The sequence below is a fragment of the Oryzias melastigma genome, linkage group LG12 (genome assembly GCF_002922805.2).
Source record: "Oryzias melastigma strain HK-1 linkage group LG12, ASM292280v2, whole genome shotgun sequence".
Classification (NCBI taxonomy): domain Eukaryota; kingdom Metazoa; phylum Chordata; class Actinopteri; order Beloniformes; family Adrianichthyidae; genus Oryzias; species Oryzias melastigma.
In genome coordinates, this window is record NC_050523.1 from 24,194,778 (window position 1) to 24,217,625 (window position 22,848).

At 45.1% G+C, this 22,848-nt stretch overlaps 1 non-coding gene and 2 pseudogenes across 1 annotated transcript; all 3 read right to left on the minus strand.

Moving 5' to 3' along the window:
• Positions 1-14,089: 14,089 nt before the first annotated feature.
• On the minus strand, positions 14,090-14,212 carry LOC112139841 (annotated as a pseudogene).
• A 505-nt stretch (positions 14,213-14,717) lies between these two features.
• LOC112139840 lies at positions 14,718-14,837 on the minus strand. Its single transcript, XR_002918064.1, has one exon. It is a non-coding gene; the product is annotated as a 5S ribosomal RNA (ribosomal RNA).
• A 507-nt stretch (positions 14,838-15,344) lies between these two features.
• Positions 15,345-15,463, minus strand: LOC112139842 (annotated as a pseudogene).
• Positions 15,464-22,848: the final 7,385 nt, after the last annotated feature.

Consider the following 22,848-nt stretch of genomic DNA (forward strand, 5'->3'; position numbering starts at 1 on the left):
TCTCTTCTCCTTCTATCTTATCCCAAGTTAAATGTCTGGATGAAAAATTCACTTATGATCGAACGATCCTGCTAAAACTGAGAAAAAGCAGCAACTATGGAGTCCTCGACCCGGATGTGCTGGAAGCCTTCCCGGAGCTTACAGGCAACGTGGAACGGCTGCTGGGCCGGCCTCCGACAAGGGGCTCTCAGGAAAACACCAGGCCAACGTGGAGATGCGGCAGGCGGGGAGGAGCGGCCCGAAGGCTGCGGCGCCTAGCTAGAAATGGAAGGCTAACTCTCCTGATCGTACTGTCTGCTAACGTCCAGTCACTGGAAAATAAGATGGACGAGATTCAAGCCCGGATTTCTACGCAAAGGAACACGCGAGATTGTTCCATTCTGTGCTTATGTGAAACATGGCTGGGGGAGAGGACACCCGACGAGGCGGTCGCATTGGATGGCTACACAGTTTTCAGAGTGGACCGACGTGCAGAGGAGAGCGGTAAGACTAGTGGAGGAGGAACGGCCGCCTTCGTGAAACAATCCTGGTGTACTGACTGTAAGATTATCTCAAAGTCATGCTCTGAGAACGTGGAATATATCACTTTAAAGCTGAGGCCATTTTATTTACCCAGAGAACTGCAGTGTATCATTGTGAGCGTTGTGTACATCCCCCCCTCTGCTAAAAAGGAGGCTGCACTGGGGGAGCTACATGACATGATCAGTGCACATGAAAACACATATCCTGATGCAGCTTTTATCATCGCTGGAGATTTCAACCACTGCAACCTCAGAGAAACCATGCCAAAAATGCAACAGTTTGTGAACTTTCCCACACGGGGAAATAAAATATTGGACCACCGCTACAGTAACGTTAAAAATGCCTTTTCTGCTGGGCCACAACCCCACTTTGGAAAGTCTGACCACTTAGCAATTCTGCTCAAACCGATTTACAATAAAAGACTGAACTCAAAACCAGTTTCAGTCAGAACCATTAGCACCTGGACTGAGAGCTCACGAGCCACTCTGCAGGGCTGCTTCGAGGCCACAGACTGGTGCACCTTCAAATAGGCTACTAACTACCTTCATGAATACACGGAGACAATCAGCGACTACATCAGTTGGTGCACCTCCATCTGTGCTCCCCCCAGGACCGTGCTCACGTTTCCCAACCAGAAGCCCTGGTTCAATGGGGACGTAAAGGAAACAATGAAGAAAAAGAGGGAGGCCTTCAAGACTGGAGATCCAATGGAATACAAGTAAGCACGGTATGAGCTGCAGAAATCCATCAGAGCAGCGAAACGGGATTACTCCAAGAAAATTGAAGGCTACTACCTCAGCCACAACACACGCAGTATGTGGCAGGGAATCCAGTCTGTCACAAACTACAAAAGAACACAGCAACCTCTGACCCCGCCGGACGAAACCCTTCCAGACAGCCTGAATGCCTTCTATGCCAGGTTTGATAGGCAGTACACCGACTCGCCATCAAAGTTTCCCCGTAATCCCAGCGACTCCCCCCTGCAGGTTACACAGACACAGGTGCTGAAGGCCCAGAAGAAGGTGAACCCCCACAAGGCAGCAGGACCTGATGGAGTGCATCCCAGGGTTCTGAAAACCTGTGGAGAACAGCTAGCCGGGGTGTATGCTGAAATCTTCAACACGTCCCTATCCCATCTGTAGTACCCACTATATTCAAGACCTCCACCATCATCCCAGTTCCCAAGAGACCCGACACATCCACCCTGAACGACTTCAGGCCGGTGGCACTCAGATCGATCCCCATGAAGTGCCTAGAAAAATTAGTCCTTGGTAGCATCAACAGCATGGTCCCAGAAACAATTGACCCCCTCCAATTTGCGTATCGCCCCAACCGATCAGTGGACGATGCAGTAGCAATAACGCTCCACCACACCCTGCAGCACCTGGAGAGCAGCAGAGCATATGCCAGGATGCTCTTCCTGGATTACAGCTCTGCATTCAACACCATCCGCCCAGGCAGACTGGTCGAGAAACTGGCAGACCTCAAAGTTCCCACCCCCACCTGCAACTGGATCTTGGACTTTCTAACCGACAGACCACAGGCGGTGAGAATGGGAGCACGGCTGTCGGCTGAGCTCCGGGTCAGCATAGGAACCCCTCAGGGCTGCTGCCTCAGCCCCAAACTCTTCACTCTCTACACACATGACTGTGTCTCCAGCCAGGACGAGACTGTCGTCATCAAATATCCGGATGACACAACCATCCTGGGGCTCATCAAAGATGGAGACGAGTCAGCATACAGGACCCTGGTGGACCACGTTCTGGTCTACAGTGAGGAAAACGACCTCATACTAAACACAGACAAGACGGTGGAAATAATACTGGACTTCAGGGAAAATCCTCCCCCTTGCAGCCTCTACTCATCAGAGGGGCTGAAATGGAGAGGGCAGACACCCACAAATTCTTGGGACTGCAAGTCTCTGCTGACCTAAGCTGGACCACAAACACCAAAGCCGTGGTGAAAAAAGCACAGCGAAGGCTTTATTTCCTCAGGCTGCTCAGGAAGGCAGGACTGCAACAAAGGCCCCTCACTCAGGCCTACAGAGGGCTCATCGAGAGCGTCCTCACCACAGGGATCACTGTGTGGTACAGAAACATCACAAAAATATATGTGCAATGTGCCTTCTTGAATTGGTCAAAGTGCAATATTTGAGACTCTTCAAATGGCTCTTTTTTGTACTTTTATCATTCTATTTTTTATACTCTTTGTACTTTTTATCATCCTATTAAAAAAAAAAAAACCTTCTGTACTTTCTATTGTTATTTTTTCAGATGTACATATTTTGTGATCTTTAAACTATTTAATCTTGTACTCTAGTCTTTAACCCAATCAGTGACTCTGAGAGCTCAGCACAAGAATTCCAATATGCTTCAATGTACGCTGTTGCATACATGGCAAATAAAAGACCTTGAACCTTGAACCTTATGTTGACGGAGTAACCTGAACGAGATCAGTGACTGTAAAGTAGTGGTTGGTGAGAGTGTTTCCAGACAGCACAGGATGGTGGTGTGTAGAATGACTCTGGTGGTGAAGAAGATGAAGAAAGAGAGGGCAAAGGCAGAGAAGATTTTGATTGATTTTAAAATGCCCTTTATTGGACCATTCTAATATTTACAAATTAATCCACATGATAAAAAAGAAAAGAAATAATGATGACATGAACTCTGAGGTTCAAAAGGAGAAAAGGAGTTCCCCATCAGCAGTCACATGACACAAAACTTTCTCTACAGCCCAGGTTTGGGAGAATTCCTCCAGCCTTTCAGTCACTCTGAAATAAGCATATTCCACACGTAACCGTGATCTTAAAAGAGCATAAAACATCTGTTGGACATCAACACATCCCTCAGAGTTTGCCTGATTACGTCTGGTGAGCCAGATTGCAATTTTAGCCGTAGCAAACAGGAAATTCAACAGTTGATTTCTTTTTCTTTTTGCATTTGTAAATGCAGAGAAGAGGACAAACTGGTGGAAGCTGAAAGAAGAAGATTGTTGCATGAGTTTCAAGAAACAGTTGAAACAGGCTCTGGGTGGTCAGGAGGTACTCCCAGATGATTGGATAACTACAGCTAATGTGATCAGGGAGACAGGTAGGAGTGTACTTGGAGTGTCATCAAGAAAGAGTGTTGATAAGGAGACTTGGTGGTGGAATGAGGATGTGCAGGAGTGTATACGGAGTAAGAGACTAGTTAAGAAGAAGTGGGACACTGAGAGGACTGAGGAGAGTAGACAGGAGTACAGGGAGATGCAGCGTAAGGTGAAAGTAGAGGTGTCAAAGGCCAACAAAGGGCTTATGATGACTGATATGCTAGATTGGGTAGTAAGGAGGGAGAGACTGACCTGTACAGACTAGCAAGGCAGAGAGATCGAGACCGGAAGGACATGCAGCAGGTTAGGGTGATCAAGGATAGGGATGGTAATGTGGTGACAGGTGTCAGTGGTGTAATGGAAAGATGGAAAGAATACTTTGAAGAGTTGATGAATGAAGAGAATGAGAGAGAACAAAGAGTAGAAGAGGTGACGGTTGTGGAGCAGGAAGTAAGAAAGATTAGTAAAGGTGAAGTGAGAGGGGCTTTGAAGAGAATGAAGAGTGGAAAGGCTCTTGGTCCTGATGATATATATACCTGTGGAGAAAGAAGAGAAGATTCAAGATCAACTTTATTTATCCCCGCAGGGAAATTCAGTTGTAGAAGCAGCAATTAATAATGATGAAAGGCACAAAACACCATTAAACTGCTAAAAGATCAATAAATTCAAATGATCAATAAAATGTAACCAACTTATAAATATAAGTAGTCATAGCAGCAGAATAAATATAAACAAATGTACACACATGGCAGCAGAAAAAGACTATGTACACACATGTACAAAGATGTAAAACGAGCCAAAAAAAAAAAAGCACCAAGGTGTTTTCCTTTCACCTTTTAGACATGGAGGAGTTATATAGCCTAATGGCAGATGGCAGGAATGACTTCCTGTACCGCTCCGTAGAGCAGTAGGGCTGCAACAGTCTACAGCTGAAGCTGCTTCTCAGTGTGTCCACAGTTGCATAAAGAGAGTGGGAGGGATTGTCAATGATGGTCAGCAGTTTAGCCAACATTCTATCTCTCGCCACTTCCTCTAAGCCGGCTAGCTTGGAACCAATAACAGAACCAGCCTTTTTAATGAGTTTGTCCAGTCTGTTGGCGTCCTTTCCTTTGATGCCGGCACCCCAGCACACTACAGCAAAGAAGATGGTGCTTGCTATGACAGACTGGAAAAACATGAGGAGCATCCTATTACAAATGTTGAAGGACCTGAGTCGCCTCAGGAAGTACACCCTGCTCATGGCCTTCTTGTAGACGGCCTCAGTGTTCGTGGACCACTCCAGTTTATGGTCAAGATGGACACCCAGAAACTTGTAAGATGTGACAAACTCAACATCTTTTCCACCAATGCAGACTGGGGTGGATGAGGGCTTACTCCTACTGAAGTGCACCACTATCTTCTTTGTCTTGGCCACATTCAGCTGCAGGTGATTTTCCTCGCACCACCTGACGAAACAGTCCACAAGGTCCCTGTACTCATCCTCCTGTCCGTTCTCCAAACACCCAACAATAGCTGCGTCATCTGAGTACTTCTGGAGGTGACAGAATTCAGAGCAGTACTGGAAGTCAGCAGTGTAGGTGGTGAATAGGAATGGAGACAGCACAGTTCCTTGAGGGGCTCCTGTGTTGTTGATCAGAGTGTCAGACACACAGCTCTGCAGTCTCACAAACTGAGGTCGACCTGTCAGGTAGTCCTCAATCCACGCGACCAGGGGAGTCTCCACCTGCATGTTCTCCAGCTTGGCCCTCAACAGTCTCGGCTGGATGGTGTTGAAGGCAGAAGAGAAGTCGAAGAACATGACCCTCACGGTGGTGTTCAGTCCATCCAGGAAGCTGTAAGCCCTCTCCAGCAGGTGTATCACAGCATCATCAACCCCAACCTTGGGCTGATAAGCAAACTGCAGAGGGTCTTGAAAGGGGCTCACCAGAGGTCTGAGGTGAGACAGCACCGGCAGCTCCATGATCTTTATCACATGGGAGGTCAGTGCTATTGGCCTGTAGTCACTCGGTGCCGCAGGATGGTTTTTCTTTGGCACCGGGACCAGGCAGGATGTCTTCCAGAGCACTGGGATCCTCTGGAGATAAATGCTCTGGTTGAACAGGTGCTGCAGAACTCCACACAGCTGGATGGAACAGTTCTTAAGCACCCGCGGACTGATGCCATCGGGTCCAGCAGCCTTGCCCTCGTTGAGCCTCTCCAGCTCTCTCCTCACCTGGCTGGATGTGATAAATAGTCCAGTCCGGGGGTTGGGGGTGTTTTGGAGTTGGTGCTTGAAGTCAGCTGAGGGGAGGGGGCAGAAGACTCCAGAGGTGACAGGGGGACTGGGGGGGTGAAGGAGAGCAATGGTCATTCAGTGGAGGAGTGGGGGGGCAGCAGTGGGAGGGGGAGCTGGAGCTGGAGTCAAACCTGTTGAAAAACTGGTTGAACTCGTTAGCTCGGTCCACAGCTCCCACTACTGCTCCTTTCCCCCTCCCCTGAAAACCAGTGATCGCTCTCATTCCACTCCACACATCTCTGGTCCGGCTTCTCTCCAGTTTCTCCTCCAGCTTCCCCCTGTAGGTGTCCTTACATTCCTGCAGACGATGTTTCAATTCTTTCTGAACCCTCCTGATCTCAGCGTGGTCTCCGGCTCTAAAGGCCCTCTTCTTTTCATTCAGGGGGGCCTTCAGGTCGCTTGTCACCCAGAGTTTGTTGTGAGGGTAACAGCGAACCTTTTTGGTGGGGATGGAATTGTCAGTGCAGAACTTAATGTAACCCGAAACACACTTTGCAAGTCCATCCAGATCCTCCCCATGTGAATCATACAGAGCAGACCAGTCTGTGGATTCCAGAGCATCACAAAGGCAATCCATGGTGCCATCAGACCACATCCTCACAGTCCTCACAGTGACTGGTTGCTTCCTCACCACAGGGGTATATGATGGGGACAGTAGGACCAGGTTTTGGTCAGACCTGCCCAGTGGAGGGAGTGCAGTGGAAGTGTATGCATTGGTGGTATTGGCATACAACAAATCCAAAGTCTTACTGTCTCTCGTTGTACACTGTACGTACTGATGGAATGTGGGGAGGGTGGAATTAGAGACGGGCGTGATTAAAATCCCCTGTGATAAAGATAAAGGCAGCGAGGTGTTTAGTCTGCAGATCCGCAGCGACCGAGTGGATAACGTCACATGCTGCCTCTGCATTGCCGGCCGGAGGAATGTATAGGTTGATGGCAATGACGTTTGTAAACTCCCACAGCAAATAATAGGGGCGGGGTCCGATTGCAATTGTCTCCACGTCAGGGCTGCACACGCTCCTCTTAACGTGGATATGCTCCGGTTTGCACCACCTGTTGTTAACGAGCACGGCGAGCCCTCCTCCTCTCTTCTTACTGCTCGCAGTGGTGTCTCGGTCCACTCACACAGTGTGGAATCCCGCGATAGAAACGTTAGAGTCTGGTATTAGTCCGTTGGGCCATGTTTCGGTTAAACAGATGATACTGGCCTCCCGATACTTCCGCTGGGTCCGTGTGAGCGCCTCCAGCATCACGTTCCCCGTGATGATCGCGGAAACACAGGGTTTAAAATGCCGCTTCTTCATTCGCCGTTTAACTCCCGCCCTTCATCCACGGTGTCTTTTCCGAAGCTCCTCCGGCAGTTGAGGCTTCACTCCGATTGGGGAGGATGGTAGTTTTAGATCCAGCAGCTGATCGATAGTGTTAAAAAAGGAGGGAGTCTTCTCGGCGTGGATGCAGAGAGCCATAAGAAGCACAAAAAAAACGTACATAAGCAAAAATACATTAAAAAAAAAGTTTAAAAAAAAAGAAAAAAGCCAGGAGCCGCTACTACTTGCTGCCGCCTAAGGCAGCGCATTTTTCTACAGAAAAAGGTATGGAAGGTATGGAGGTATGGAAGTGTCTAGGAGAGATGGCAGTGGAGTTTCTGACCGGGTTGTTCAACAGGATCTTAGGTGGTGAGAAAATGCCTGAGGAATGAAGGAGAGGTGTGATGGTGCCCATTTTTTTTAAGAATAAGGGAGATGTGCAGAGTTGTGGTAACTACAGAGGAATAAAGCTGATGAGCCATACAGACTGACTGATGAGGTTAGACAGGAATCACCATGGACTATGATGTTTGCAGATGATATTGTGAGAGCAGGGAACAGGTGGAGGTGGAGTTAGAGAGGTGGAGGTTTACCCTGGAAAGGAGAGGAATGAAGGTTAGCCGCAGTAAGACAGAGTACATGTGTGTGAATGAGAGGAACCAGAGTGGAAGAGTGAGGTTGCAGGGAGAAGAGATACAGAAGGTGGAGGAGTTTAAGTATTTAGGGTCAACAGTACAGAGTAATGGAGAGTGTGGAAAAGAAGTGAAGAGGAGAGTGCAAGCAGGTTGGAATGGGTGGAGAAAAGTGTCAGGTGTGATGTGTGACAGAAGAGTTTCAGCACAAATGAAAGGAAAGGTGTACAAGACTGTGGTGAGACCAGCCATGTTGTTTGGACTAGAAACAGTGGGACTGAAGAAAAGACAGGAAGCAGAGCTGGAGGTAGCAGAGATGAAGATGCTGAGGTTCTCTTTGGGAGTGACCAGGATGGATAGGATCAGGAATGAAAACATCAGAGGGACAGCACATGTTAGAGGTTTTGGAGATAAAGTCAGAGAGTTCAGACTGAGATGGTTTGGACATGTTCAGAGGAGAGACAGTGAATATATTGGTAGAAGGATGCTGAGTCTAGAGCTGCCAGGAAAGAGGTCTAGAGGAAGACCAAAGAGGAGGTTTATGGATGCAGTGAATGAAGACATGAAGGTGGCTGGTGTTAGAGTGGAGGATGCTGAAGACAGGCTTAGATGGAGGAAACTGATTCGCTGTGGCGACCCCTGAAGGGAAAAGCCGAAAGGAAAAGAAGAAGTTAGCTTTTTTGGCTAATTTGGCAAATACTGAGATATTTTGGTGCCAATTATGAATTAAGCCAGTATAATAGCAACTTGCTTCCCTTTTTGGCAAATTTGGTATCTACTGAGACTTTGTGGGTTTAAGTCTGAGTTAAGCTTGTAATTCGGCAAAATATTTGTTACAATGTGTGAGCTTTTTTGGACAAATTTGACCCCAGCGTGACAGAATTATCTCTGTATTAAAAAAATAAAAAAAGAAAGAAAGGTAGGATTAGAAGAATAAAAGAAGCGCAAGTTGAGGGGCTGTTGCTTTTTGAAAAGTGTAAGGCCCTCTAGTGGTGGACAGAAAGAGTTTGAAAACTTACAGCATCTGGTGTTCCCAGAAACAAATGAAGCTTTGAAGTGGCAGAAAGAAAGGCTGCTGGAGCTGGTGAAGAAGTTTCCTTTGATTACAGTTCACCTGGACAGGAGAGTACAGGTAAGCATCTCTTAACACAAAACACAAGGCATGTGGTTTGTTTTAAATGTGATGCTCATGTAGGATGTTCGTGTGTAATCCATGCATTATAACTACATGAACAATATGGAATATTCATCCCCAGAAACACAAAGAAAAACAAGAGGAAACACCTGGTGCTGCTGCTGCTGACCGTCAAGACAATCCCGGCTACATCCAAGATGCTGAGCTTTTTACGCTAGCAGGTATTTGCGGTTTTATTACTACATCTTACTGATATGAGCGCACTACTGTGTGTTATTGTTTTTCACGTGTGATCTGTTCTCAGAGGGCATCTTGGCCTCATCTGACGTAGCCGTTTCCACCCATTTGACCACTGTCGGAAGGATTGTTTCCTGTGATGCAGAGGAGAAAGCTGCACATCTTTCAGAGGTAGGAGCTTTTTCATTTCCAAGTAAACGACGTGGCATTAATGCAAATGAAAAAACCAACAGCCTCTTTAGATGTGCATTGAGTCACTGAGCGTTTTTGTTTCAGGCAGGCAAGCAGGAGGAGGAGGAGGAAGCGTCAAGCTTTCAATGCCCGACTGAGGCTGCTGTCATCCTTGAAGGCTGGCAGAAAACTTGGGAGCAGCCGTCGTCAGCGAACTACCAGGGCATTCCACCACAAGACGTCCGGTGGCTGAAGGAAAATGAGGATTATGGATTGTATAAAGCAGCCGCAGCACATAAAACCAAAAGCGGAGAAATCGTCAAGCGGAAACTGCAGAAGGACAAGATGGAATTCAACCCTCCTCCTGTTCCGACCTATTTGGGTGGCTCAATTCCAAATATGTTTTCCTTTTTCACTGCACCTGTCTTCTTTTCTCGACCTGTTGGCATTCTGCATGCAAAAATCCGGTGCCCAAACACCAACTGCCCCGCCCCTCCAAACACCTTTCTTATCAGGAAAGGTTACTCGTCTTCTGCACGACAGGTTTGTGGCCTCAAGTCCTTTTACACTCTCCTGTCAGAGAGACTGCTGTGCACGTACTGTGAAAGGGTAAGAAATGCCGGGGAAAAAGCAGGTGACGTGAGCAGAGATCAGGACCCCCAGCAGCAGTACACCTGGCTCGCATCAAGCCCATGGATTCTAATGAATTTGGCTCCAGCAGTACAGCACATGTTTCCAGCCATACTGTGTGGAAAGCGCTCCATCGATAGAAGCCCAGTAACCTTGCTCCATGATCGCATTAACTCAGTTAGCATGAGCAAAGTGCAGCGGCTCATCCAGCAGGGACATGATGAGTGGCACATGCGTGACGGGAGAAATCCTGTGCATCGACGCCACAAAGCAGGTATTTATGACATATTTAGAACACAAAGGCATTCAGAGAATTGTGTAAGTACTCTGTAGTAATCACAGTTTTGTCTTCTGTTTTGTATGTGTTGCAGATCCTGAGAAAGATCTACGGTGACGGCCAAGCAATGCAGTTCCTCACGAGTGTCTTGAACGAATGGGGTCAATTTGTGACCACCGTTGTGATGACGTCAGACTCTGAAGACTGCTACAAGAGAATGGCCCGTGGACTGACTGCCAGGTCCAAGCGCGCCCGGGCACCTGCTCCAAAAATCCTCTACGCAGACAACCACTGCTGTTGGTAAGTTATAATGCCGAACGCTTCTGGAACTACGTAATATGTCACATGTCATGTGGCTTTGATTTCCTCCTAAGCATGCTTGTTTAGACATTTTAAACATAACATCCTTCAAGTTAATTTACATCTCAAAAAAAGCTTTAAGTAAAAATCAAGGCATAAAAAAATCCAGAAGTCCCCAATGATATTTAAGAGAATAAACAGAGTATAATTAATAATAAATGTATATTATCTATATTTATAAATGTATAAATGTCATCTGGTTTTAGTGACGGAGGCACGTCCATTCTGGAATCCTTGTTTGCTGACTGGATTGAAGAGGGCATGGTGATCTGGCTTGACATTCATCACTGGCTGCACCGTTGGGATGCTGTGGTGATCAGGCAGACTCACGCCAAGTATGAAGCCTTCATGAGCGCCATGGCTGGAGCCCTGCTGGCCTACAACCAGGCAGATATGCGACTGCTGATCTCTGCTGTTCGGAATGGCAACAAAGAAATGTACTCCAAGTACAGCGATGAGGAGATGATTTCCTTTTTGAAGCCACACCACATCAAGAGATACGTTCACCGTGTGACCAGGGGTGTTGAGGTAAGTCAAACACTCAATATTCTTCTGAATGTTAGCCCTCTTACTGTAATTTCACTCACACTTTTATGTACATAACAACTTCATCTTCAGATTTGTTGACTTTTTATGAGAACTATTTCTTATTATCTGTGTGTTTTATGCTTCTCTGTGTGTTTCGGAACAGCGCTGTTGCTGTGGAGTTCATCTTGGAGCAGTTCAAGGGACCAGCTGAGCTGGACATTGATGGGATCCCTTTGTTTAAGGATGACGCCGCTGTCAACAGTCACTGGGCAACTGCAAGCAAACATCTAAGCTGTATACAGGTGAGACGTTTATTTAAAAAAATAGCTCTCAAAAGTATGAATAACATTTAGGAAAAAAATTTTGACTTATGTTTGAAATCTTGCAGGACCCACCTGGCATACCGTTGTACATCAGCACCAAGGCCGTGACCCTGAATGGCGCTGAGCTGAACAGGTACAAGTGTCGACGAGGGACCAACGCTTTGGAAGGGCTGCATGCTCATCTTCCTCGAGCAGTTCCCTCCCAGAGGTGTGGCATCATGCCCTTTCAGGTGTGTAATATTTATTTGTCCTATGTCTTCACAAAGTAAGCAATGTAAAAAAAATGTAGCTACAGGACAATTTTTATCCAAAATTGGCAGATTTGCTCCTCTGAAGCAAATTTATCATTTACCAGCCTAATACAGCTTATGGGTTCTTTCTCGTGGTTTGGTTGTCTCCATTTCCTTCATTACAGGTATACCTCATATCTTTTGCGGTCCAGTGGAACAGTCGGATGGAGTCTCTGCGAGTTGCTGGGAAAGAGCGCCAGTCTTCCTGCGTGGATCCAAGATGTATACAGCTGCTCAACCAGCAGTCAGAGCTTCTTGTTCAAGCCAGACTTCACAGCATCAATGCCGCTCCCTCAGTCGTACACCGGTCCTGATGAGGAGGAACTCCTGGGTGTTGAGTATGCACTGTGCCAGTCCACCAACTTTGCCTCCCGAGAATAATACATCAACCAAGGTATAAAGACTTTATTTAACAAGCTCACCAAACTATTGCAAAAAAGCTGAATAACTGTGAATTTTTGCAGTTGAGGAAGAGCAGTCTCGTGAAGAGGAGGAAGAACAACAAGACGGGTCTTTGGACAATAAATCTGCTGAAGGCTGCGATGAGGGTATCAGCCTTGAGGACGATGCCAGCGAGGACCCCATCGACTCTGTCCACCGCAAACACACAGTGCTCATTTCAGATGAGCAGGTGTGGAGGAAGTGAGTCCAGCACAGCAGGATGTCCTCATGGGTTGCAGGAAGCTTCATCTTCCAGGATTTGAGGAAGTTGAAAACCTTGCGATGGTCCTCTTGCTGTTGGGTGACGACAGTGACTGCCACACCATCCCGGCTGAACTTCGCCACAGGACACAGACTGCTGCTGGTCAACTCCATGAACATGACAAGTCTGCAGTAAAATTTGTAAAGAAGAATGAGTCGAAATGAGGCTACACGCTGTTTGGCAATTGCCTTGGACCGGCAACGTCAGAAAACATTGCAGCACAAAAAACAAAATTTGCCAGGCTGACCCATGCTCAAGCAGCCCAGATTACAGAAGACTCCCGCTTGCTGTACTTTCTCATAAAAATGCTGAAAAACAGACCACTTGCAAGCCACACACACACTCCAACCAAAATCAGCCTTGTAGTTAAAGCTCAGTACAAACGGATTGTGGACCGTATACATGACGATCCAATCCTGTCTGCGCTAAACATCCCTTTACCATATATCAACTCAAAATCTATCTCTGCATTCCTTACTAGAGAGGAGAAGAAGGCAAACTACAAAGCAACTGTGGCGCCACAAGTGACATCCCACCAAAGGGTCCTCTCAGCAGCCCCACGCCTGCCACACTCTCTTCCTGGACCCAACAGACCGGAGGTGCAGTAAGATGTTGTCCCTCATCTGGCTGGGAAGAGATGGGCAGAAAACAGGAGGTATGAAGAGACGGAGTCTAGAACAACCCATGGGAAAATAGAAGCAAAAGTGGGTTCTGGAGCATCTCAAAGCACTACGAATGCTCCCATCCTATTGGTTGTACCATCACAACCTCAGGCCCCAACCCTGTCATTTCCACCTGCTGCCTCTGGAAGTGGTGCAGGCTTCTCTTTGACTTTGCCCCCTGTTAGCGTGCCAGCCAAGCCAGTAATGCCGTCAAAATCGGACAAACCTTGTGCAGCTTGTGGCGTACCAAAATGTGGGGGGTTACGCAGGCGGTACACGCCTTCAAAGGACAAGGTGGTAAAACAGCACGCAAAAAATCTTCACCTACTGTCCAACAACCAAGAATTCCACCACCCCGGGATTTGGAGAACAGTATGAAGACTATGATCTTTTCCTCGCACAAAAGAACCAGAGTGCAAAAGATTAGTGTGGAAGAGTGTTTTAGAATTTTCCTATTTTTGCACCATTGCTGTGACTGAGCCACAACGTCAGATGTTTGTTATTTATTATGAAAAAGGGGTTTGTGCAAAGTTAAAAAAAACTATAAAAGTGTGTTTTTCTATTTAGTGTGATGGTAAAGACACGCAGAGACGACAAAGTAACTGTTAAAGTGTTTTATTATAGACTGCTGTTCTTCTGTGCATTGAAACAAACGAGGTTATGATGTTTTCTAATAAAGTTTTAAAAGAAGACTCTTGAAGTGGTTAATAACAACTTGAAAAGTAAGTTTAGTAATAGAATATATGCTCACTCTGAAAAGAAACCTTATAAAAAGGTTAAATAATATTACAAATCAACACGTTTAAAAAAATAAAATCAAATGTTATGCCAAATAACAGGTAGAAGTTCACAATATAACATCACAAATGAGCAAAATATCAGCAAGAAATCTATTTTAAAAATACTCCAAAACATTCCCTGGCGGCATGATCAGGAACTCGGATAAGAACTTGCAGGGGTCATTGGCCGTTCCCAGGCGGTCTCCCATCCAAGTACTAACCAGACCCAACCCTGCTTAGCTTCCGAGATCAGACGGGATCGGGGGCGCTCAGGGCGGTGTGGCCGTAAGCTGCTAGAAGTGTCAAAACCACGCCCGGCAAACCAGTACGCTCTAGCTTTGGAAAGTCCGGAAACACACGCGCTCGCAGCTCTAGGCCATGTACCTGGATGAGCAAGCCAATCAGCGGCACAAGGTTCAGCTGTGCAGCCACGTTTTCCTTTTTTCCTACCTCACCCTCTTCATCTGTGTCCTCCTGAATGTGGAGAAAAACCCAGCAGCCCCCCAAACAGCTTTTGAAACGCACACACTTGCAGTAGAAATAGTCCACAACAACAGGTTTTCAATCAAGAAAGTTTCAGCCATCCAGGGAGTAGGATTAGACAATTGCACCTTAATGCTGACCGCTCTGAAGGTCAATGGGGACATTGGGTGAAGCGTGACAGAATTATCTCTGTATAAAAAAAAAAAGAAAGAAAGAAAGGTAGGATTAGAAGAAAAAAAAGAAGCATAAGTGGACGCGCTGTTGCATTTTGAAAAGTTTAAGGCCCTCTAGTGGTGGACAGAAAGAGTTTGAAAACTTACAGCATCTGGTATTCCCAGGCGGTCTTCCATCCAAGTACTAACCAGACCCAACCTTGCTTAGCTTCCGAGATCAGACGGGATCGGGGCGCGCTCAGGGCGGTGTGGCCGTAAGCTGCTAGAAGTGTCAAAACCACGCCCGGCAAACCAGTACGCTCTAGCTTTGGAAAGTCCGGAAACACACTGGCTCGCAGCTCTAGGCCATGTACCTGGATGAGCAAGCCAATCAGCGGCACAAGGTTCAGCTGTGTAGCCACGTTTTCTTTTTTTCCTGCCTCACCCTCTTCATCTGTGTCCTCCTGAATGTGGAGAAAAACCCAGCAGCCCCCCAAACAGCTTTTGAAACGCACACACTTGCAGTAGAAATAGTCCACAACAACAGGTTTTCAATCAAGAAAGTTTCAGCCATCCAGGGAGTAGGATTAGGCATTTGCACCTTAATGCTGACCGCTCTGAAGGTCAATGAGCACATTGGGTGAAGCGTGACAGAATTATCTCTGTATAAAAAAAAAGAAAGAAAAAAAGAAAGGTAGGATTAGAAGAAAAAAAAGAAGCATAAGTGGACGCGCTGTTGCTTTTTGAAAAATGTAAGGCCCTCTAGTGGTGGACAGAAAGAGTTTGAAAACTTACAGCATCTGGTATTCCCAGGCTGTCTCCCATCCAAGTAATAACCAGACTCGACCCTGCTTAGCTTCCGAGATCAGACAAAATCGGGCGTGCTCAGGGAGGTGTGGTCGTAAGTTGCTGGGAGCGTCAAAACCACGCCCGACTAACAAACACACTGGCTCGCAGCTGCAGGCCATGTAGCTGGATGAGTAGGCCGATCAGCAAAGGAAGGTTCAGCTGTGCAGCCACATTTTCCTTTTTTCTTGCTCCACCGTCTTCATCTGTGTCCGCTATGAGGAGAAAAACCCAGCATCCCCAAACAGCTTTTGAAAGACACACACATGCAGAAGAAATAGTCAACAAGATCACATTTTCCATCAAGAAAGGTTCAGCTTAGCTTCCGAGATCAGACGAGCTCAATAATTGACCGAAATGTTGCAATGTAACTTTTTTTCTAATAATTTTTTTTTTAAATCTGTAAAATAATATTTTTTTCCTTTAATTTTTTCAATAAATTGCCGCCGTGTAAACTTTTGGGGAAAAAAAAACTGCCTCCATCCTTTTTGCACGAGCGAAATCAGAGCCACACACAGCACACAGATGAGCCGAAATACAGACTTTTTATGAAAACCGCCTGGAACTAGGGCTGGGAATCACTGGGTACCTCACGATACGATACGCAATGCATGGCTCACAATATCACAATAACTGGTAAAAATCCTCCCTAATAAATAATATTATATAGAAAAACACATATTTTGGGAAAGATATATCCCTATTTATTTTTTTTAGCTTAAATACAATCATAATAAACAACTTGTGTCTTTATACAACAAATTGTTGTAAGCAACAGAACAAAAATTAAGTAATTCAAGTGGCGACAGCTATCTACCTCCAAAGGAACGTCACACCAAAGGACAATGAATATAATGTTTTACAGCCTCGGTCAACTGTTACCTAAATTGTCAACAAATTGAAGGCTGATTTACTCAGACTGCCACTTGAGATTATTTTTCCAATTTTTGTTTATTTTCCATTTGGTCAGTTAGCAGTCAACAGGTAAAAACCCTAAAACACACATAATAATGGCAATAAATATTTACAAATTCAAATTATATTACAGAATAGCAATAAACAACTTGAATCAATAATAATTTATATAATTTTAAGTGCTTCAATTAACTAGCAACCGTCCTATTTTACAGTCAATTCATTTACTTTATGTTCATTACTATTTTTTATTTACATTCCTACAGTAAATCCTACATTTTCCTATTCAAAAATGACTTTAAATTAATATTAGCAAAAGGTAATTAAATCAATTTAAAAGCTCGGCACCACAAATTTACCAAAGTATCACCGTACACCAGCAGGTTAAACAATCAAGTGCATGAAAACGAAAATTCCCATGGGTACCTGAAGTACACACAGACAACTGCGAAACACAGCCACCTTCCCGCAGGACACTGATCAATCAGGAAATAAGCGATCACGGTCATTCAGTTTTTTGAAAAATTAGTAGTCAAACTTTGCATTTTTGACGAGAAATAAGTCAAAATAGCCATCTTTGAATGTAAATCAAAATATTTTGGTCCATAATTCCAGGCCTTGGACACTATATATGCTTGTTCTACAGGCCACCCTTTATTACCTCACATAGACTTGTGTACTTGTACTTTATAGTTTTTGAAAAAAATAGTAGTCAAACTTTGCATTTTTGACGAGAAATAAGTCAAAATAGCCATCTTTGAATGTAAATCAAAATATTTTGGTCCATAATTCCAGGGCTTGGATACTATATATGCTTGTTCTACAGGCCACCCTTTATTACCTCACATAGACTTGTGTACTTGTACTTTATAGTTTTTGAAAAAAATAGTACTTAAACTTTGCATTTTTGAAGAGAAATAAGTCAAAATAGCCATCTTTGAATGTAAATAAATAGATTTTGGTCCATAATTCCAGGGCTTGGATACTATATGCTTGTTGTACAGGTCACCCTCTATTACCTTAAGGAGACTTTTGTACTTTCACTGTATAGTTTTTAAAAAAATAGTAGATGAACGTTGCATTTTTGAGTAGAAATAAGTCAGAATAGCCATTTTTTAATGTAAATAAAAGGATTTTGGTCCATAATTCCAGGGCTTGGACACTATATGCTTGTTCTACAGGTCACAGTCTATTACCTCACAAAGACTTGTGTACCTTTACTGTATAGTTTTTTAAAAAAAATGTCTTTAAACTGCATTTTTAACAAGAAAAATGTTAGAATAGCCATTTTTGAATTTGAATTAAAAAAAATTTGATGCATAATTCCAGGGCTTGGACAGTGTATCCTTGTTCTACAGGTCACCATCTAGTCCCTCACCAAGACTTGTGTACTTTTACTCTATGGTTTTTGAAAAACTTTACTTAAATTTTGCATTTTTGACGAGAAATTTCGACTTATTTCTCGTCAAAAATGCAAAGTTTAAAGAAATTTTTACGGTTTTTGAAAAAAATTTCTTTAAACTTTTACTGTATAGTAAAAGTACACAAGTCTTTGTGAGGTAATAGACAGTGATCTGTACAACAAGCATATAGTGTCCAAGCCCTAGAATTATGGACCAAAATCATTTTATTCAAATTCAAAGATGGCTATTTTGACTAATTTCTCGTCAAAAATGCAAAGTTTAAAGACATTTTTTTCAAAAACCATACAGTAAAAGTACACAAGTCATGGTGAGGTAATAGAGGGTGACCCGTAGAACAAGAATATAGTGTCCAAGGCCTGGAATTATGGACCAAAATATATGTATTTACGTTCAAAGATGGCTATTTTGACTTATTCTCGTCAAAAATGCAAAGTTTGATTAGATTTTCGCGTTTTTCTTCAACAGCTTTCAGGTTTTTATACCTAATTTTATTTTATTTTTTTTATTTTTTATTTTTTTTATAATGCAAGATGGCGCCGGTGTACGTGGCTGCTCGTCTGCCGCTCCCAATATTGTTAATATTGTTAATGTTTTTGTGTATCGGCATCCCACAAACAGAGTCTCTGCTGGTTTACAACCGCCAAGCCCTCCTAAATCTTCGACCAGGTGCCAGATCCGTAATTTTATCTGGTCAAAATGGACAGAAACCTGTGCCACCTGTGCTGTCGGAGATTCCGAGTCACCTGTACAGGGCGTCCGCTCTCCTTCCCCGGCGGAAACGCCGCCGCGGCAAGCGCGGTGGTCGGATGAGCAGGTTAAAGATCTCCCTGGCACGTTCCACTTCCATATCCCGGACAGAATCTGGAGTGCTCACACCCTGGCGCTCACTGGATCCACCAGCGATGTGCCTAACACCTCTCGTCGGCTTTGACGGTGACGTTCCGCCCCGCTGCACCTGTTCTCCTCGGCCTCGCCAACGCGGAATAAATCCCGGGAACCTGAGGACGCTGCTCCGTGCCCCACGACTCACGGAAGATCCTCAGGCTGAAATCCCCGCCAGAATCGGGCTGGTGAACGCCAGATCCCTGGCAAATAAGACCTACATCCTCCAGGATTTCTTCACTTCCCAGGAGCTGGATTTCCTCTGCCTAACGGAGACGTGGGCGGCTCCCGGGGATCACAGCGCGTTTGCGGAGCTCGTACCAGCTGGATGCCTGTACCTGAGTTCTCCGAGGACCTCCGGTCGTGGAGGAGGAACGGCAGTCGTTTTTAAAGACACTTTTAACTGCAAGCAGCGGACTTTCCCGTCTCCCAGCGTCAGCTTCGAAGCGACTTTGTTCGAGGTGGGTTTGTCGCAGCCGGTGATGTGCGCGGTCATTTACAGACCGCCCAAATATAACAAAGACTTTTTAAATGACTTTTCTGATTTCCTGGCAGACGTCATGCCACAATATGATCGTGTCTTGATTATGGGGGACTTGAACATTCACGTGTGCTGTCCAGACAAAGCTCTGGTTAAAGAGTTTTTATCCATCATTGACTCTTTAAACTTTGTGCAGTGTGTGTCTGAACCCACTCATGAACAGGGTCACACGCTGGACCTCGTTCTGTCATGTGGCGTGTCTGTCTCTAATATGGACCTTTTTGATAGTGTTTTTACTGATCATTTCTCTGTTCTGTTTGATGCTGGTTTGTCTTATTTTCCTTTTAAATCTGGCGCGCCTGTTCAGCGCCGTAGAGTTTTTAACTCTTTCACTGCCACCCATTTCACTGCTGCCTTTGACCGCCTATCTGTGCCCTCTGGCTCGTCTGCTGAGGAACTCTGCTCTTGGTTTCACTCCTCCTGCCTGAACGTTTTGGACTCTGTTGCTCCATTTAAAACCACGAGACCCAGGGCCAAACCGGAGCCCTGGTTTAATGAGAGCACCCGTCAGGCAATGAGGGAGGCTCGTAGAGCAAAACGTAGGTGGAAAAAGGACAAGCTGCAGGTTTCTTTCCAGATTTTAAAGGACTGCTAGCATCATTATCAGATCACTGTCAAAAAATCACGTGAAGCATATCTGTCCAACATTATTGAGACTAACAGCCACAATCCACGTGTGCTTTTTAAAACTGTCACCTCTGTTCTTAACACCCCACAGTCTGATTGCCAGGAAGCATCCTCTGAATTGTGTGATGAATTTTTAAACTTTTTTATTCAGAAGGTTGCTAATATCAGATCTGTTATTTTAACACCTGGCTTTGATCCATCTGTTTTTATCCCTCCTCGAGCTGTGCTCCAGTCGTTTGAGCCTGTGACTCTGTCTTTTCTAGAAGACATTGTCAGTCACATGAAACCATCAGGCTCTCCTCCGGATGCTGTTTTAAAACAAATCTTCACCAGCATAGGGCAGTTGATTCTCACTGTTATTAACACTAGTTTGTCAACGGGTGTGGTACCCACAAGTTTTAAACATGCTGTTATTAAACCTTTGATAAAAAAGCCAATCCTTGACAACTCTGTTTTAGCCAATTTTAGACCCATCTCAAGGATATCCTTTCTTTCAAAAATTTTGGAGAAAGTGGTGTATCTACAGTTGCAATCCTTTTTAACTGAGAACGATGTCCTGGAGAAGTTCCAGTCTGGTTCTAAAACCCGTCACAGCACAGAATCTGCGCTGCTGAGGGTTTTTAATGACATCTTCCGGGCAACTGATGACAGAAACTTTGTTGTCCTTCTTTTGCTGGACTTGTCCACAGCATTCAACACTGTGGACCACAATCTTTTACTGTCCAGGTTGAAGGGTTTGGCTGGAATTTGTGGTACCGCACTCGACTGGCTTAGATCGTATTTAACTGACAGGACTGTCTGTGTGAGCATGTCTGGATCCTACTCCTCAACTGTTCCACTGTTGTTTGGGGCTCCACAGGGCTCTATTCTAGGACCACTTTTATTCTCTCCGTACCTCCTTCCTCTGGGTTCCATCCTCAGAAAACATGGAGTCTCCTTTCACTGTTATGCTGACGATAGTCAGATTTATTTACCAATAAGGAAAGGAGGCTCTGTTACAACACTACTGTCTTGTCTCCAAGACATTAAAGACTGGATGGCCCTTAGCTTTTTAAGTTTTAATGATAAAAAAACAGAAGTGATGGTGTTTGGTCCTAGCAGCTCCTGTGACCCCTCCTCAGTGGAGCTGGGTCCTTTGACTCCTCATCTCAGACAGTCCATGTCAAATCTGGGTTTTAAGATGGACAGTGATTTTAAACTTGACGGTCAGATTAGCTCAGTGGTAAAATCCAGCTTCTTTTATCTGAGGCAGCTGGTGAAGGTCAAACCATTTTTATCTAAACATCATTTTGAGACAGTAATCCATGCTTTTATCACATCCCGGCTGGAATGTCTAGAACAGGCATGTCAAACATACGGCCCGCGGGCCGGACCCAGCCCATTGGATGATTTAATCCGGCTCGTCATAAATTTCTGAGTATGTCAAAAAAAGAAGCGAGTCACTAGCTCATTTCTATCAAAAGTTATGATTTTTTAAAATAAATACAAACCAAATGCTCCCTCCGGCCGCTAGAGGGCAGTAAATGTGTTAAAGAGCTCACGTCCAGCATGCGGCACTGACACGAGTTAGTACCAGGCGTCCGAAGGCACTGGATCGTCCAGATTTGGATAAATATAAAGACAACATAACAGATTTGCTGCGAGAGTTTGAGCGGAGGTTTCAGGTTTTCAGTGAACTTGAGAACAAATTCGGCTTTTTTCGCTCGCCATTTACAGTGAAGCCTTCTGATGTGCCAGCTGACATTCAGCTTGAGTTTATTGACTTGCAGTGCGATTCCGCTATGAAGGATAAATTTGGGTCCGTGGGATTGGATACGTTTTATCAGTATCTTGAGCCAGGTCGCCCCAAATTAATAGCCGTGGCTGCAAAGGTTCTCTCCATGTTTGGGACTACTTAAGTTTGTGAACAGGTGTTCTCTGTGATGAACAATAATAAAACAAAGCAGCGCTCAAGGTTAACAAATGAACACTTGAATGACATTGTTAAATGTGGTGCTACTCAGGATTTGACACCTGATATCGACGCACTTGTAAAGGCAAAAAGAGTGAGAGAGAGAAAAAAGTGTGATGACATGACATTTGTTTGCACTCATAAATACAGATCATTAAAAATAAGATTAATCTGGTTTCATATTAAAGACAATTAATATTTTGCAGTATATTCTCAGCTTCAGTAGGCCCAGCCTAGTAGTTTGAGCTGATGTAGTCTAATCTTATTGCCCATGCACTGCTAAAACTTTTATTTTGTATTTTTATTTATTATTATATATTTTTATTTATTATTATTTCAAAGCAGTATGATAATTAAGGCAAAACATTTTTTTCATAGCTCCCACTTGAGTTTGTTTAGTGTGGTGAGTTGGTTCAGGTGTTAAACTGCATTCACTCAACTGTTAAAATAAACCAGTTGTTAACACATTCATTGCCAAACATGAAAATCATTTTTTTCTCCATCGTTTGTGAATAAATGTGTTGTGCTTAGAAAAGATCCCTTGTCATCCGTGATTATAATATGTAGGGTATAGGCTACAAATTTAGGCTGAATGATAAAGCATAGTACTGAAAAACAAAGCTAAATAGTTGGAGTTGACATTCTTTTACTGATCCGGCCCACCTGAGAACAGAAAGTCTGGATCCGGCCCCAGAGCCAAACTGAGTTTGACATGCCTGGACTAGAGGAAGTAAAAGTCCTAACAAGGTTTCCGTAGGTGAACCTGCGGAAGGATCATTACCGGAAAAGGAAAGGCGCCGCCGCTGCCGCGGAGCGTCCTTTGTTGTCCTCCTCCAGGGCCGAGGCGGACGGAGCCCCCCCGCCCGGGTTTGCTGCTGCTGCGGCGACGGGTGGACTCACTCCCCCACCGCCCTCTCGGCCTCCCTCGCCCGCGCGCAACCAACCCCCACGCGGGTCCTCTTTCCTCCTGCGCCCTGCGCGGAGGCCACCCCCGCCGGCCTCAAGGCCCCGGGAGGGAGTAAAAACCCTTCGTGCAGAGTTTGGCTGCCGGCGCTGGACGACCGTCCGGCGAACCCACGGCGCCCCCCATGCCTGGCCCGGGGCCT